The following is a 13,106-nucleotide window of genomic DNA, read 5'->3' as shown; positions in this document are numbered from 1 at the left end:
GAAAAATGTGCTCCAAATTCTGCGCATTTACTGAGTTGCATCACAATCCTTCCTCCTGTGCAATCACACAACACGTATATTGTTACGACATCACTTAACAGGCAGCGCCAGTCATTAAGTTTATCATGCCTGCAATGCAACCAACACACGTATTTCTCACAACAGCGCGCATTTTGCCAGCTATCGGGTAACATTTTCTACAGTGTGTTGGCGCCTTTCATGTCCCGAAGCGCTTTACAGGCAATGAAGTATTTTTAAAGTGAGTCACTGTTGTATTGTGGGAAATGGCGCAGCCAGTTTGCACACAGCACGATCCCACAAACAGCAATGTGATCATGACCAGATAATCTGTTTTTGTCAGTAATGTTGATATAGGAATAAATATTGAATGAATGTTGTAACTGGTTTGTCCCAACATGCACCTAATTTCTGTTGTTGCCCTGTGGATACGTAGGTTCCTGTGACCGGTATGTTGCAAAATCGTTTCTCGAGAGTTTACTGTCAACCCCTTTAATTGCCTTAATTATTATTTTCCGCATGGCAAAGTCACATTTCACTCAACGGTCACTCGTTCCAGAACAGAAGCTGCTACCAGTGGTAGCGTGGCCGAGCGGTCTAAGGCGCTGGATCCAGGTTCCAGTCTCTTCGGAGGCGTGGGTTCAAATCCCACCGCTGCCAGAATTTTCCCTGCGTAAGACTTGCATTCTGTCAGCACAAGCATGGGCATCTGTTTTACAATGGGGCCATTTTGGTGTGGAAAAGTAGTTGGACTGTGAGCGGTGCCTTTAGTTTGTTGGCAAATGGCAATACCATCGAAGAGTTTGATGTCACCACTTGAAAATTGAAGGCCAGTTGAGCATGCTTTTTGCACGCTGGCCGCATTTGTGTGGATAAAAAGTTAATGTCAGAAGTGGGATTGGAAACCACGCCGCTAGAAGTGGGTTTGGCACTCACGTCCCAGAATACACCAACCTTTGGTAAGGTAAGGATTACAATCTTTGAGTTTGGCACCTTAAACCACTCGGCCACCCTGACAATGAACCGACTGCAACTGCAGAAAAATGTGCTCCAAATTCTGCGCATTTACTGAGTTGCATCACAATCCTTCCTCCTGTGCAATCACACAACACGTATATTGTTACGACATCACTTAACAGGCAGCGCCAGTCATTAAGTTTATCATGCCTGCAATGCAACCAACACACGTATTTCTCACAACAGCGCGCATTTTGCCAGCTATCGGGTAACATTTTCTACAGTGTGTTGGCGCCTTTCATGTCCCGAAGCGCTTTACAGGCAATGAAGTATTTTTAAAGTGAGTCACTGTTGTAATGTGGGAAATGGCGCAGCCAGTTTGCACACAGCACGATCCCACAAACAGCAATGTGATCATGACCAGATAATCTGTTTTTGTCAGTAATGTTGATATAGGAATAAATATTGAATGAATGTTGTAACTGGTTTGTCCCAACATGCACCTAATTTCTGTTGTTGCCCTGTGGATACGTAGGTTCCTGTGACCGGTATGTTGCAAAATCGTTTCTCGAGAGTTTACTGTCAACCCCTTTAATTGCCTTAATTATTATTTTCCGCATGGCAAAGTCACATTTCACTCAACGGTCACTCGTTCCAGAACAGAAGCTGCTACCAGTGGTAGCGTGGCCGAGCGGTCTAAGGCGCTGGATCCAGGTTCCAGTCTCTTCGGAGGCGTGGGTTCAAATCCCACCGCTGCCAGAATTTTCCCTGCGTAAGACTTGCATTCTGTCAGCACAAGCATGGGCATCTGTTTTACAATGGGGCCATTTTGGTGTGGAAAAGTAGTTGGACTGTGAGCGGTGCCTTTAGTTTGTTGGCAAATGGCAATACCATCGAAGAGTTTGATGTCACCACTTGAAAATTGAAGGCCAGTTGAGCATGCTTTTTGCACGCTGGCCGCATTTGTGTGGATAAAAAGTTAATGTCAGAAGTGGGATTGGAAACCACGCCGCTAGAAGTGGGTTTGGCACTCACGTCCCAGAATACACCAACCTTTGGTAAGGTAAGGATTACAATCTTTGAGTTTGGCACCTTAAACCACTCGGCCACCCTGACAATGAACCGACTGCAACTGCAGAAAAATGTGCTCCAAATTCTGCGCATTTACTGAGTTGCATCACAATCCTTCCTCCTGTGCAATCACACAACACGTATATTGTTACGACATCACTTAACAGGCAGCGCCAGTCATTAAGTTTATCATGCCTGCAATGCAACCAACACACGTATTTCTCACAACAGCGCGCATTTTGCCAGCTATCGGGTAACATTTTCTACAGTGTGTTGGCGCCTTTCATGTCCCGAAGCGCTTTACAGGCAATGAAGTATTTTTAAAGTGAGTCACTGTTGTAATGTGGGAAATGGCGCAGCCAGTTTGCACACAGCACGATCCCACAAACAGCAATGTGATCATGACCAGATAATCTGTTTTTGTCAGTAATGTTGATATAGGAATAAATATTGAATGAATGTTGTAACTGGTTTGTCCCAACATGCACCTAATTTCTGTTGTTGCCCTGTGGATACGTAGGTTCCTGTGACCGGTATGTTGCAAAATCGTTTCTCGAGAGTTTACTGTCAACCCCTTTAATTGCCTTAATTATTATTTTCCGCATGGCAAAGTCACATTTCACTCAACGGTCACTCGTTCCAGAACAGAAGCTGCTACCAGTGGTAGCGTGGCCGAGCGGTCTAAGGCGCTGGATTCAGGTTCCAGTCTCTTCGGAGGCGTGGGTTCAAATCCCAACGCTGCCAGAATTTTCCCTGCGTAACACTTGCATTCTGTCAGCACAAGCATGGGCACCTGTTTTACAATGGGGCCATTTTGGTGTGCAAAAGTAGTTGGACTGTGAGCGGTGCCTTTAGTTTGTTGGCAAATGGCAATACCATCGAAGAGTTTGATGTCACCACTTGAAAATTGAAGGCCAGTTGAGCATGCTTTTTGCACGCTGGCCGCATTTGTGTGGATAAAAAGTTAATGTCAGAAGTGGGATTGGAAACCACGCCGCTAGAAGTGGGTTTGGCACTCACGTCCCAGAATACACCAACCTTTGGTAAGGTAAGAAACCACTCGGCCACCCTGACAATGAACCGACTGCAACTGCAGAAAAATGTGCTCCAAATTCTGCACATTTACTGAGTTGCATCACAATCCTTCCTCCTGTGCAATCACACAACACGTATATTGTTACGACATCACTTAACAGGCAGCGCCAGTCATTAAGTTTATCATGCCTGCAATGCAACCAACACACGTATTTCTCACAACAGCGCGCATTTTGCCAGCTATCGGGTAACATTTTCTGCAGTGTGTTGGCGCCTTTCATGTCCCGAAGCGCTTTACAGCCAACGAAGTATTTTTAAAGTGAGTCACTGTTGTATTGTGGGAAATGGCGCAGCCAGTTTGCACACAGCACGATCCCACAAACAGCAATGTGATCATGACCAGATAATCTGTTTTTGTCAGTAATGTTGATATAGGAATAAATATTGAATCTATGTTGTAACTGGTTTGTCCCAACATGCACCTAATTTCTGTTGTTGCCCTGTGGATACGTAGGTTCCTGTGACCGGTATGTTGCAAAATCGTTTCTCGAGAGTTGACTGTCAACCCCTTTAATTGCCTTAATTATTATTTTCCGCATGGCAAAGTCACATTTCACTCAACGGTCACTCGTTCCAGAACAGAAGCTGCTACCAGTGGTAGTGTGGCCGAGCGGTCTAAGGCGCTGGATCCAGGTTCCAGTCTCTTTGGAGGCGTGGGTTCAAATCCCACCGCTGCCAGAATTTTCCCTGCGTAACACTTGCATTCTGTCAGCACAAGCATGGGCACCTGTTTTACAATGGGGCCATTTTGGTGTGGAAAAGTAGTTGGACTGTGAGCGGTGCCTTTAGTTTGTTGGCAAATGGCAATACCATCGAAGAGTTTGATGTCACCACTTGAAAATTGAAGGCCAGTTGAGCATGCTTTTTGCACGCTGGCCGCATTTGTGTGGATAAAAAGTTAATGTCAGAAGTGGGATTGGAAACCACGCCGCTAGAAGTGGGTTGGCACTCACGTCCCAGAATACACCAACCTTTGGTAAGGTAAGGATTACAATCTTTGAGTTTGGCACCTTAAACCACTCGGCCACCCTGACAATGAACCGACTGCAACTGCAGAAAAATGTGCTCCAAATTCTGCACATTTACTGAGTTGCATCACAATCCTTCCTCCTGTGCAATCACACAACACGTATATTGTTACGACATCACTTAACAGGCAGCGCCAGTCATTAAGTTTATCATGCCTGCAATGCAACCAACACACGTATTTCTCACAACAGCGCGCATTTTGCCAGCTATCGGGTAACATTTTCTGCAGTGTGTTGGCGCCTTTCATGTCCCGAAGCGCTTTACAGCCAACGAAGTATTTTTAAAGTGAGTCACTGTTGTATTGTGGGAAATGGCGCAGCCAGTTTGCACACAGCACGATCCCACAAACAGCAATGTGATCATGACCAGATAATCTGTTTTTGTCAGTAATGTTGATATAGGAATAAATATTGAATCTATGTTGTAACTGGTTTGTCCCAACATGCACCTAATTTCTGTTGTTGCCCTGTGGATACGTAGGTTCCTGTGACCGGTATGTTGCAAAATCGTTTCTCGAGAGTTGACTGTCAACCCCTTTAATTGCCTTAATTATTATTTTCCGCATGGCAAAGTCACATTTCACTCAACGGTCACTCGTTCCAGAACAGAAGCTGCTACCAGTGGTAGTGTGGCCGAGCGGTCTAAGGCGCTGGATCCAGGTTCCAGTCTCTTTGGAGGCGTGGGTTCAAATCCCACCGCTGCCAGAATTTTCCCTGCGTAACACTTGCATTCTGTCAGCACAAGCATGGGCACCTGTTTTACAATGGGGCCATTTTGGTGTGGAAAAGTAGTTGGACTGTGAGCGGTGCCTTTAGTTTGTTGGCAAATGGCAATACCATCGAAGAGTTTGATGTCACCACTTGAAAATTGAAGGCCAGTTGAGCATGCTTTTTGCACGCTGGCCGCATTTGTGTGGATAAAAAGTTAATGTCAGAAGTGGGATTGGAAACCACGCCGCTAGAAGTGGGTTGGCACTCACGTCCCAGAATACACCAACCTTTGGTAAGGTAAGGATTACAATCTTTGAGTTTGGCACCTTAAACCACTCGGCCACCCTGACAATGAACCGACTGCAACTGCAGAAAAATGTGCTCCAAATTCTGCACATTTACTGAGTTGCATCACAATCCTTCCTCCTGTGCAATCACACAACACGTATATTGTTACGACATCACTTAACAGGCAGCGCCAGTCATTAAGTTTATCATGCCTGCAATGCAACCAACACACGTATTTCTCACAACAGCGCGCATTTTGCCAGCTATCGGGTAACATTTTCTGCAGTGTGTTGGCGCCTTTCATGTCCCGAAGCGCTTTACAGCCAACGAAGTATTTTTAAAGTGAGTCACTGTTGTATTGTGGGAAATGGCGCAGCCAGTTTGCACACAGCACGATCCCACAAACAGCAATGTGATCATGACCAGATAATCTGTTTTTGTCAGTAATGTTGATATAGGAATAAATATTGAATCTATGTTGTAACTGGTTTGTCCCAACATGCACCTAATTTCTGTTGTTGCCCTGTGGATACGTAGGTTCCTGTGACCGGTATGTTGCAAAATCGTTTCTCGAGAGTTGACTGTCAACCCCTTTAATTGCCTTAATTATTATTTTCCGCATGGCAAAGTCACATTTCACTCAACGGTCACTCGTTCCAGAACAGAAGCTGCTACCAGTGGTAGTGTGGCCGAGCGGTCTAAGGCGCTGGATCCAGGTTCCAGTCTCTTTGGAGGCGTGGGTTCAAATCCCACCGCTGCCAGAATTTTCCCTGCGTAACACTTGCATTCTGTCAGCACAAGCATGGGCACCTGTTTTACAATGGGGCCATTTTGGTGTGCAAAAGTAGTTGGACTGTGAGCGGTGCCTTTAGTTTGTTGGCAAATGGCAATACCATCGAAGAGTTTGATGTCACCACTTGAAAATTGAAGGCCAGTTGAGCATGCTTTTTGCACGCTGGCCGCATTTGTGTGGATAAAAAGTTAATGTCAGAAGTGGGATTGGAAACCACGCCGCTAGAAGTGGGTTGGCACTCACGTCCCAGAATACACCAACCTTTGGTAAGGTAAGGATTACAATCTTTGAGTTTGGCACCTTAAACCACTCGGCCACCCTGACAATGAACCGACTGCAACTGCAGAAAAATGTGCTCCAAATTCTGCACATTTACTGAGTTGCATCACAATCCTTCCTCCTGTGCAATCACACAACACGTATATTGTTACGACATCACTTAACAGGCAGCACCAGTCATTAAGTTTATCATGCCTGCAATGCAACCAACACACGTATTTCTCACAACAGCGCGCATTTTGCCAGCTATCGGGTAACATTTTCTGCAGTGTGTTGGCGCCTTTCATGTCCCGAAGCGCTTTACAGCCAACGAAGTATTTTTAAAGTGAGTCACTGTTGTATTGTGGGAAATGGCGCAGCCAGTTTGCACACAGCACGATCCCACAAACAGCAATGTGATCATGACCAGATAATCTGTTTTTGTCAGTAATGTTGATATAGGAATAAATATTGAATCTATGTTGTAACTGGTTTGTCCCAACATGCACCTAATTTCTGTTGTTGCCCTGTGGATACGTAGGTTCCTGTGACCGGTATGTTGCAAAATCGTTTCTCGAGAGTTGACTGTCAACCCCTTTAATTGCCTTAATTATTATTTTCCGCATGGCAAAGTCACATTTCACTCAACGGTCACTCGTTCCAGAACAGAAGCTGCTACCAGTGGTAGTGTGGCCGAGCGGTCTAAGGCGCTGGATCCAGGTTCCAGTCTCTTTGGAGGCGTGGGTTCAAATCCCACCGCTGCCAGAATTTTCCCTGCGTAACACTTGCATTCTGTCAGCACAAGCATGGGCACCTGTTTTACAATGGGGCCATTTTGGTGTGCAAAAGTAGTTGGACTGTGAGCGGTGCCTTTAGTTTGTTGGCAAATGGCAATACCATCGAAGAGTTTGATGTCACCACTTGAAAATTGAAGGCCAGTTGAGCATGCTTTTTGCACGCTGGCCGCATTTGTGTGGATAAAAAGTTAATGTCAGAAGTGGGATTGGAAACCACGCCGCTAGAAGTGGGTTGGCACTCACGTCCCAGAATACACCAACCTTTGGTAAGGTAAGGATTACAATCTTTGAGTTTGGCACCTTAAACCACTCGGCCACCCTGACAATGAACCGACTGCAACTGCAGAAAAATGTGCTCCAAATTCTGCACATTTACTGAGTTGCATCACAATCCTTCCTCCTGTGCAATCACACAACACGTATATTGTTACGACATCACTTAACAGGCAGCGCCAGTCATTAAGTTTATCATGCCTGCAATGCAACCAACACACGTATTTCTCACAACAGCGCGCATTTTGCCAGCTATCGGGTAACATTTTCTGCAGTGTGTTGGCGCCTTTCATGTCCCGAAGCGCTTTACAGCCAACGAAGTATTTTTAAAGTGAGTCACTGTTGTATTGTGGGAAATGGCGCAGCCAGTTTGCACACAGCACGATCCCACAAACAGCAATGTGATCATGACCAGATAATCTGTTTTTGTCAGTAATGTTGATATAGGAATAAATATTGAATCTATGTTGTAACTGGTTTGTCCCAACATGCACCTAATTTCTGTTGTTGCCCTGTGGATACGTAGGTTCCTGTGACCGGTATGTTGCAAAATCGTTTCTCGAGAGTTGACTGTCAACCCCTTTAATTGCCTTAATTATTATTTTCCGCATGGCAAAGTCACATTTCACTCAACGGTCACTCGTTCCAGAACAGAAGCTGCTACCAGTGGTAGTGTGGCCGAGCGGTCTAAGGCGCTGGATCCAGGTTCCAGTTTCTTTGGAGGCGTGGGTTCAAATCCCACCGCTGCCAGAATTTTCCCTGCGTAACACTTGCATTCTGTCAGCACAAGCATGGGCACCTGTTTTACAATGGCGCCATTTTGGTGTGGAAAAGTAGTTGGACTGTGAGCGGTGCCTTTAGTTTGTTGGCAAATGGCAATACCATCGAAGAGTTTGATGTCACCACTTGAAAATTGAAGGCCAGTTGAGCATGCTTTTTGCACGCTGGCCGCATTTGTGTGGATAAAAAGTTAATGTCAGAAGTGGGATTGGAAACCACGCCGCTAGAAGTGGGCTTGGCACTCATGTCCCAGAATACACCAACCTTTGGTAAGGTAAGGATTACAATCTTTGAGTTTGGCACCTTAAACCACTCGGCCACCCTGACAATGAACCGACTGCAACTGCAGAAAAATGTGCTCCAAATTCTGCACATTTACTGAGTTGCATCACAATCCTTCCTCCTGTGCAATCACACAACACGTATATTGTTACGACATCACTTAACAGGCAGCGCCAGTCATTAAGTTTATCATGCCTGCAATGCAACCAACACACGTATTTCTCACAACAGCGCGCATTTTGCCAGCTATCGGGTAACATTTTCTGCAGTGTGTTGGCGCCTTTCATGTCCCGAAGCGCTTTACAGCCAATGAAGTATTTTTAAAGTGAGTCACTGTTGTATTGTGGGAAATGGCGCAGCCAGTTTGCACACAGCACGATCCCACAAACAGCAATGTGATCATGACCAGATAATCTGTTTTTGTCAGTAATGTTGATATAGGAATAAATATTGAATGAATGTTGTAACTGGTTTGTCCCAACATGCACCTAATTTCTGTTGTTGCCCAGTGGATACGTAGGTTCCTGTGACCGGTATGTTGCAAAATCGTTTCTCGAGAGTTTACTGTCAACCCCTTTAATTGCCTTAATTATTATTTTCCGCATGGCAAAGTCACATTTCACTCAACGGTCACTCGTTCCAGAACAGAAGCTGCTACCAGTGGTAGCGTGGCCGAGCGGTCTAAGGCGCTGGATCCAGGTTCCAGTCTCTTCGGAGGCGTGGGTTCAAATCCCACCGCTGCCAGAATTTTCCCTGCGTAACACTTGCATTCTGTCAGCACAAGCATGGGCACCTGTTTTACAATGGGGCCATTTTGGTGTGGAAAAGTAGTTGGACTGTGAGCGGTGCCTTTAGTTTGTTGGCAAATGGCAATACCATCGAAGAGTTTGATGTCACCACTTGAAAATTGAAGGCCAGTTGAGCATGCTTTTTGCACGCTGGCCGCATTTGTGTGGATAAAAAGTTAATGTCAGAAGTGGGATTGGAAACCACGCCGCTAGAAGTGGGTTTGGCACTCACGTCCCAGAATACACCAACCTTTGGTAAGGTAAGGATTACAATCTTTGAGTTTGGCACCTTAAACCACTCGGCCACCCTGACAATGAACCGACTGCAACTGCAGAAAAATGTGCTCCAAATTCTGCACATTTACTGAGTTGCATCACAATCCTTCCTCCTGTGCAATCACACAACACGTATATTGTTACGACATCACTTAACAGGCAGCGCCAGTCATTAAGTTTATCATGCCTGCAATGCAACCAACACACGTATTTCTCACAACAGCGCGCATTTTGCCAGCTATCGGGTAACATTTTCTGCAGTGTGTTGGCGCCTTTCATGTCCCGAAGCGCTTTACAGCCAATGAAGTATTTTTAAAGTGAGTCACTGTTGTATTGTGGGAAATGGCGCAGCCAGTTTGCACACAGCACGATCCCACAAACAGCAATGTGATCATGACCAGATAATCTGTTTTTGTCAGTAATGTTGATATAGGAATAAATATTGAATGAATGTTGTAACTGGTTTGTCCCAACATGCACCTAATTTCTGTTGTTGCCCAGTGGATACGTAGGTTCCTGTGACCGGTATGTTGCAAAATCGTTTCTCGAGAGTTTACTGTCAACCCCTTTAATTGCCTTAATTATTATTTTCCGCATGGCAAAGTCACATTTCACTCAACGGTCACTCGTTCCAGAACAGAAGCTGCTACCAGTGGTAGCGTGGCCGAGCGGTCTAAGGCGCTGGATCCAGGTTCCAGTCTCTTTGGAGGCGTGGGTTCAAATCCCACCGCTGCCAGAATTTTCCCTGCGTAACACTTGCATTCTGTCAGCACAAGCATGGGCACCTGTTTTACAATGGGGCCATTTTGGTGTGGAAAAGTAGTTGGACTGTGAGCGGTGCCTTTAGTTTGTTGGCAAATGGCAATACCATCGAAGAGTTTGATGTCACCACTTGAAAATTGAAGGCCAGTTGAGCATGCTTTTTGCACGCTGGCCGCATTTGTGTGGATAAAAAGTTAATGTCAGAAGTGGGATTGGAAACCACGCCGCTAGAAGTGGGTTTGGCACTCACGTCCCAGAATACACCAACCTTTGGTAAGGTAAGGATTACAATCTTTGAGTTTGGCACCTTAAACCACTCGGCCACCCTGACAATGAACCGACTGCAACTGCAGAAAAATGTGCTCCAAATTCTGCACATTTACTGAGTTGCATCACAATCCTTCCTCCTGTGCAATCACACAACACGTATATTGTTACGACATCACTTAACAGGCAGCGCCAGTCATTAAGTTTATCATGCCTGCAATGCAACCAACACACGTATTTCTCACAACAGCGCGCATTTTGCCAGCTATCGGGTAACATTTTCTGCAGTGTGTTGGCGCCTTTCATGTCCCGAAGCGCTTTACAGCCAATGAAGTATTTTTAAAGTGAGTCACTGTTGTAATGTGGGAAATGGCGCAGCCAGTATGCACACAGCACGATCCCACAAACAGCAATGTGTTCATGACCAGATAATCTGTTTTTGTCAGTGATGTTGATATAGGAATAAATATTGAGTGAATGTTGTAACTGGTTTGTCCCAACATGCACCTAATTTCTGTTGTTGCCCTGTGGATACGTAGGTTCCTGTGACCGGTATGTTGCAAAATCGTTTCTCGAGAGTTTACTGTCTACCACTTTAATTGCCTTAATTATTATTTTCCGCATGGCAAAGTCACATTTCACTCAACGGTCACTCGTTCCAGAACAGAAGCTGCTACCAGTGGTAGTGTGGCCGAGCGGTCTAAGGCGCTGGATCCAGGTTCCAGTCTCTTTGGAGGCGTGGGTTCAAATCCCACCGCTGCCAGAATTTTCCCTGCGTAACACTTGCATTCTGTCAGCACAAGCATGGGCACCTGTTTTACAATGGGGCCATTTTGGTGTGCAAAAGTAGTTGGACTGTGAGCGGTGCCTTTAGTTTGTTGGCAAATGGCAATACCATCGAAGAGTTTGATGTCACCACTTGAAAATTGAAGGCCAGTTGAGCATGCTTTTTGCACGCTGGCCGCATTTGTGTGGATAAAAAGTTAATGTCAGAAGTGGGATTGGAAACCACGCCGCTAGAAGTGGGTTGGCACTCACGTCCCAGAATACACCAACCTTTGGTAAGGTAAGGATTACAATCTTTGAGTTTGGCACCTTAAACCACTCGGCCACCCTGACAATGAACCGACTGCAACTGCAGAAAAATGTGCTCCAAATTCTGCGCATTTACTGAGTTGCATCACAATCCTTCCTCCTGTGCAATCACACAACACGTATATTGTTACGACATCACTTAACAGGCAGCGCCAGTCATTAAGTTTATCATGCCTGCAATGCAACCAACACACGTATTTCTCACAACAGCGCGCATTTTGCCAGCTATCGGGTAACATTTTCTGCAGTGTGTTGGCGCCTTTCATGTCCCGAAGCGCTTTACAGCCAACGAAGTATTTTTAAAGTGAGTCACTGTTGTATTGTGGGAAATGGCGCAGCCAGTTTGCACACAGCACGATCCCACAAACAGCAATGTGATCATGACCAGATAATCTGTTTTTGTCAGTAATGTTGATATAGGAATAAATATTGAATCTATGTTGTAACTGGTTTGTCCCAACATGCACCTAATTTCTGTTGTTGCCCTGTGGATACGTAGGTTCCTGTGACCGGTATGTTGCAAAATCGTTTCTCGAGAGTTGACTGTCAACCCCTTTAATTGCCTTAATTATTATTTTCCGCATGGCAAAGTCACATTTCACTCAACGGTCACTCGTTCCAGAACAGAAGCTGCTACCAGTGGTAGTGTGGCCGAGCGGTCTAAGGCGCTGGTTCCAGGTTCCAGTCTCTTTGGAGGCGTGGGTTCAAATCCCACCGCTGCCAGAATTTTCCCTGCGTAACACTTGCATTCTGTCAGCACAAGCATGGGCACCTGTTTTACAATGGGGCCATTTTGGTGTGCAAAAGTAGTTGGACTGTGAGCGGTGCCTTTAGTTTGTTGGCAAATGGCAATACCATCGAAGAGTTTGATGTCACCACTTGAAAATTGAAGGCCAGTTGAGCATGCTTTTTGCACGCTGGCCGCATTTGTGTGGATAAAAAGTTAATGTCAGAAGTGGGATTGGAAACCACGCCGCTAGAAGTGGGTTGGCACTCACGTCCCAGAATACACCAACCTTTGGTAAGGTAAGGATTACAATCTTTGAGTTTGGCACCTTAAACCACTCGGCCACCCTGACAATGAACCGACTGCAACTGCAGAAAAATGTGCTCCAAATTCTGCACATTTACTGAGTTGCATCACAATCCTTCCTCCTGTGCAATCACACAACACGTATATTGTTACGACATCACTTAACAGGCAGCGCCAGTCATTAAGTTTATCATGCCTGCAATGCAACCAACACACGTATTTCTCACAACAGCGCGCATTTTGCCAGCTATCGGGTAACATTTTCTGCAGTGTGTTGGCGCCTTTCATGTCCCGAAGCGCTTTACAGCCAACGAAGTATTTTTAAAGTGAGTCACTGTTGTATTGTGGGAAATGGCGCAGCCAGTTTGCACACAGCACGATCCCACAAACAGCAATGTGATCATGACCAGATAATCTGTTTTTGTCAGTAATGTTGATATAGGAATAAATATTGAATCTATGTTGTAACTGGTTTGTCCCAACATGCACCTAATTTCTGTTGTTGCCCTGTGGATACGTAGGTTCCTGTGACCG

At 45.4% G+C, this 13,106-nt stretch overlaps 12 non-coding genes across 12 annotated transcripts; all 12 read left to right on the top strand.

Annotated features, from left to right (window-relative positions):
- Positions 1–596: 596 nt before the first annotated feature.
- On the top strand, positions 597–678 carry trnal-cag (transfer RNA leucine (anticodon CAG)). The gene has a single exon. It is a non-coding gene; the product is annotated as a tRNA-Leu (tRNA).
- Positions 679–1,652: 974 nt separating this feature from the next.
- On the top strand, positions 1,653–1,734 carry trnal-cag (transfer RNA leucine (anticodon CAG)). Its single transcript has one exon. It is a non-coding gene; the product is annotated as a tRNA-Leu (tRNA).
- A 974-nt stretch (positions 1,735–2,708) lies between these two features.
- Positions 2,709–2,790, top strand: trnal-cag (transfer RNA leucine (anticodon CAG)). The gene has a single exon. It is a non-coding gene; the product is annotated as a tRNA-Leu (tRNA).
- A 947-nt stretch (positions 2,791–3,737) lies between these two features.
- Positions 3,738–3,819, top strand: trnal-cag (transfer RNA leucine (anticodon CAG)). The gene has a single exon. It is a non-coding gene; the product is annotated as a tRNA-Leu (tRNA).
- A 973-nt stretch (positions 3,820–4,792) lies between these two features.
- trnal-cag (transfer RNA leucine (anticodon CAG)) lies at positions 4,793–4,874 on the top strand. Its single transcript has one exon. It is a non-coding gene; the product is annotated as a tRNA-Leu (tRNA).
- A 973-nt stretch (positions 4,875–5,847) lies between these two features.
- trnal-cag (transfer RNA leucine (anticodon CAG)) lies at positions 5,848–5,929 on the top strand. Its single transcript has one exon. It is a non-coding gene; the product is annotated as a tRNA-Leu (tRNA).
- A 973-nt stretch (positions 5,930–6,902) lies between these two features.
- Positions 6,903–6,984, top strand: trnal-cag (transfer RNA leucine (anticodon CAG)). Its single transcript has one exon. It is a non-coding gene; the product is annotated as a tRNA-Leu (tRNA).
- A 973-nt stretch (positions 6,985–7,957) lies between these two features.
- Positions 7,958–8,039, top strand: trnal-cag (transfer RNA leucine (anticodon CAG)). Its single transcript has one exon. It is a non-coding gene; the product is annotated as a tRNA-Leu (tRNA).
- A 974-nt stretch (positions 8,040–9,013) lies between these two features.
- trnal-cag (transfer RNA leucine (anticodon CAG)) lies at positions 9,014–9,095 on the top strand. Its single transcript has one exon. It is a non-coding gene; the product is annotated as a tRNA-Leu (tRNA).
- Positions 9,096–10,069: 974 nt separating this feature from the next.
- On the top strand, positions 10,070–10,151 carry trnal-cag (transfer RNA leucine (anticodon CAG)). Its single transcript has one exon. It is a non-coding gene; the product is annotated as a tRNA-Leu (tRNA).
- A 974-nt stretch (positions 10,152–11,125) lies between these two features.
- trnal-cag (transfer RNA leucine (anticodon CAG)) lies at positions 11,126–11,207 on the top strand. Its single transcript has one exon. It is a non-coding gene; the product is annotated as a tRNA-Leu (tRNA).
- A 973-nt stretch (positions 11,208–12,180) lies between these two features.
- On the top strand, positions 12,181–12,262 carry trnal-cag (transfer RNA leucine (anticodon CAG)). The gene has a single exon. It is a non-coding gene; the product is annotated as a tRNA-Leu (tRNA).
- The last annotated feature ends 844 nt before the right edge of the window (positions 12,263–13,106 follow it).

The sequence above is a fragment of the Pristiophorus japonicus genome, chromosome 8, assembly GCF_044704955.1.
Source record: "Pristiophorus japonicus isolate sPriJap1 chromosome 8, sPriJap1.hap1, whole genome shotgun sequence".
Classification (NCBI taxonomy): domain Eukaryota; kingdom Metazoa; phylum Chordata; class Chondrichthyes; family Pristiophoridae; genus Pristiophorus; species Pristiophorus japonicus.
Note: the sequence above shows the minus strand (reverse complement) of the source record. Positions and strands in the feature narration are given on the sequence as shown.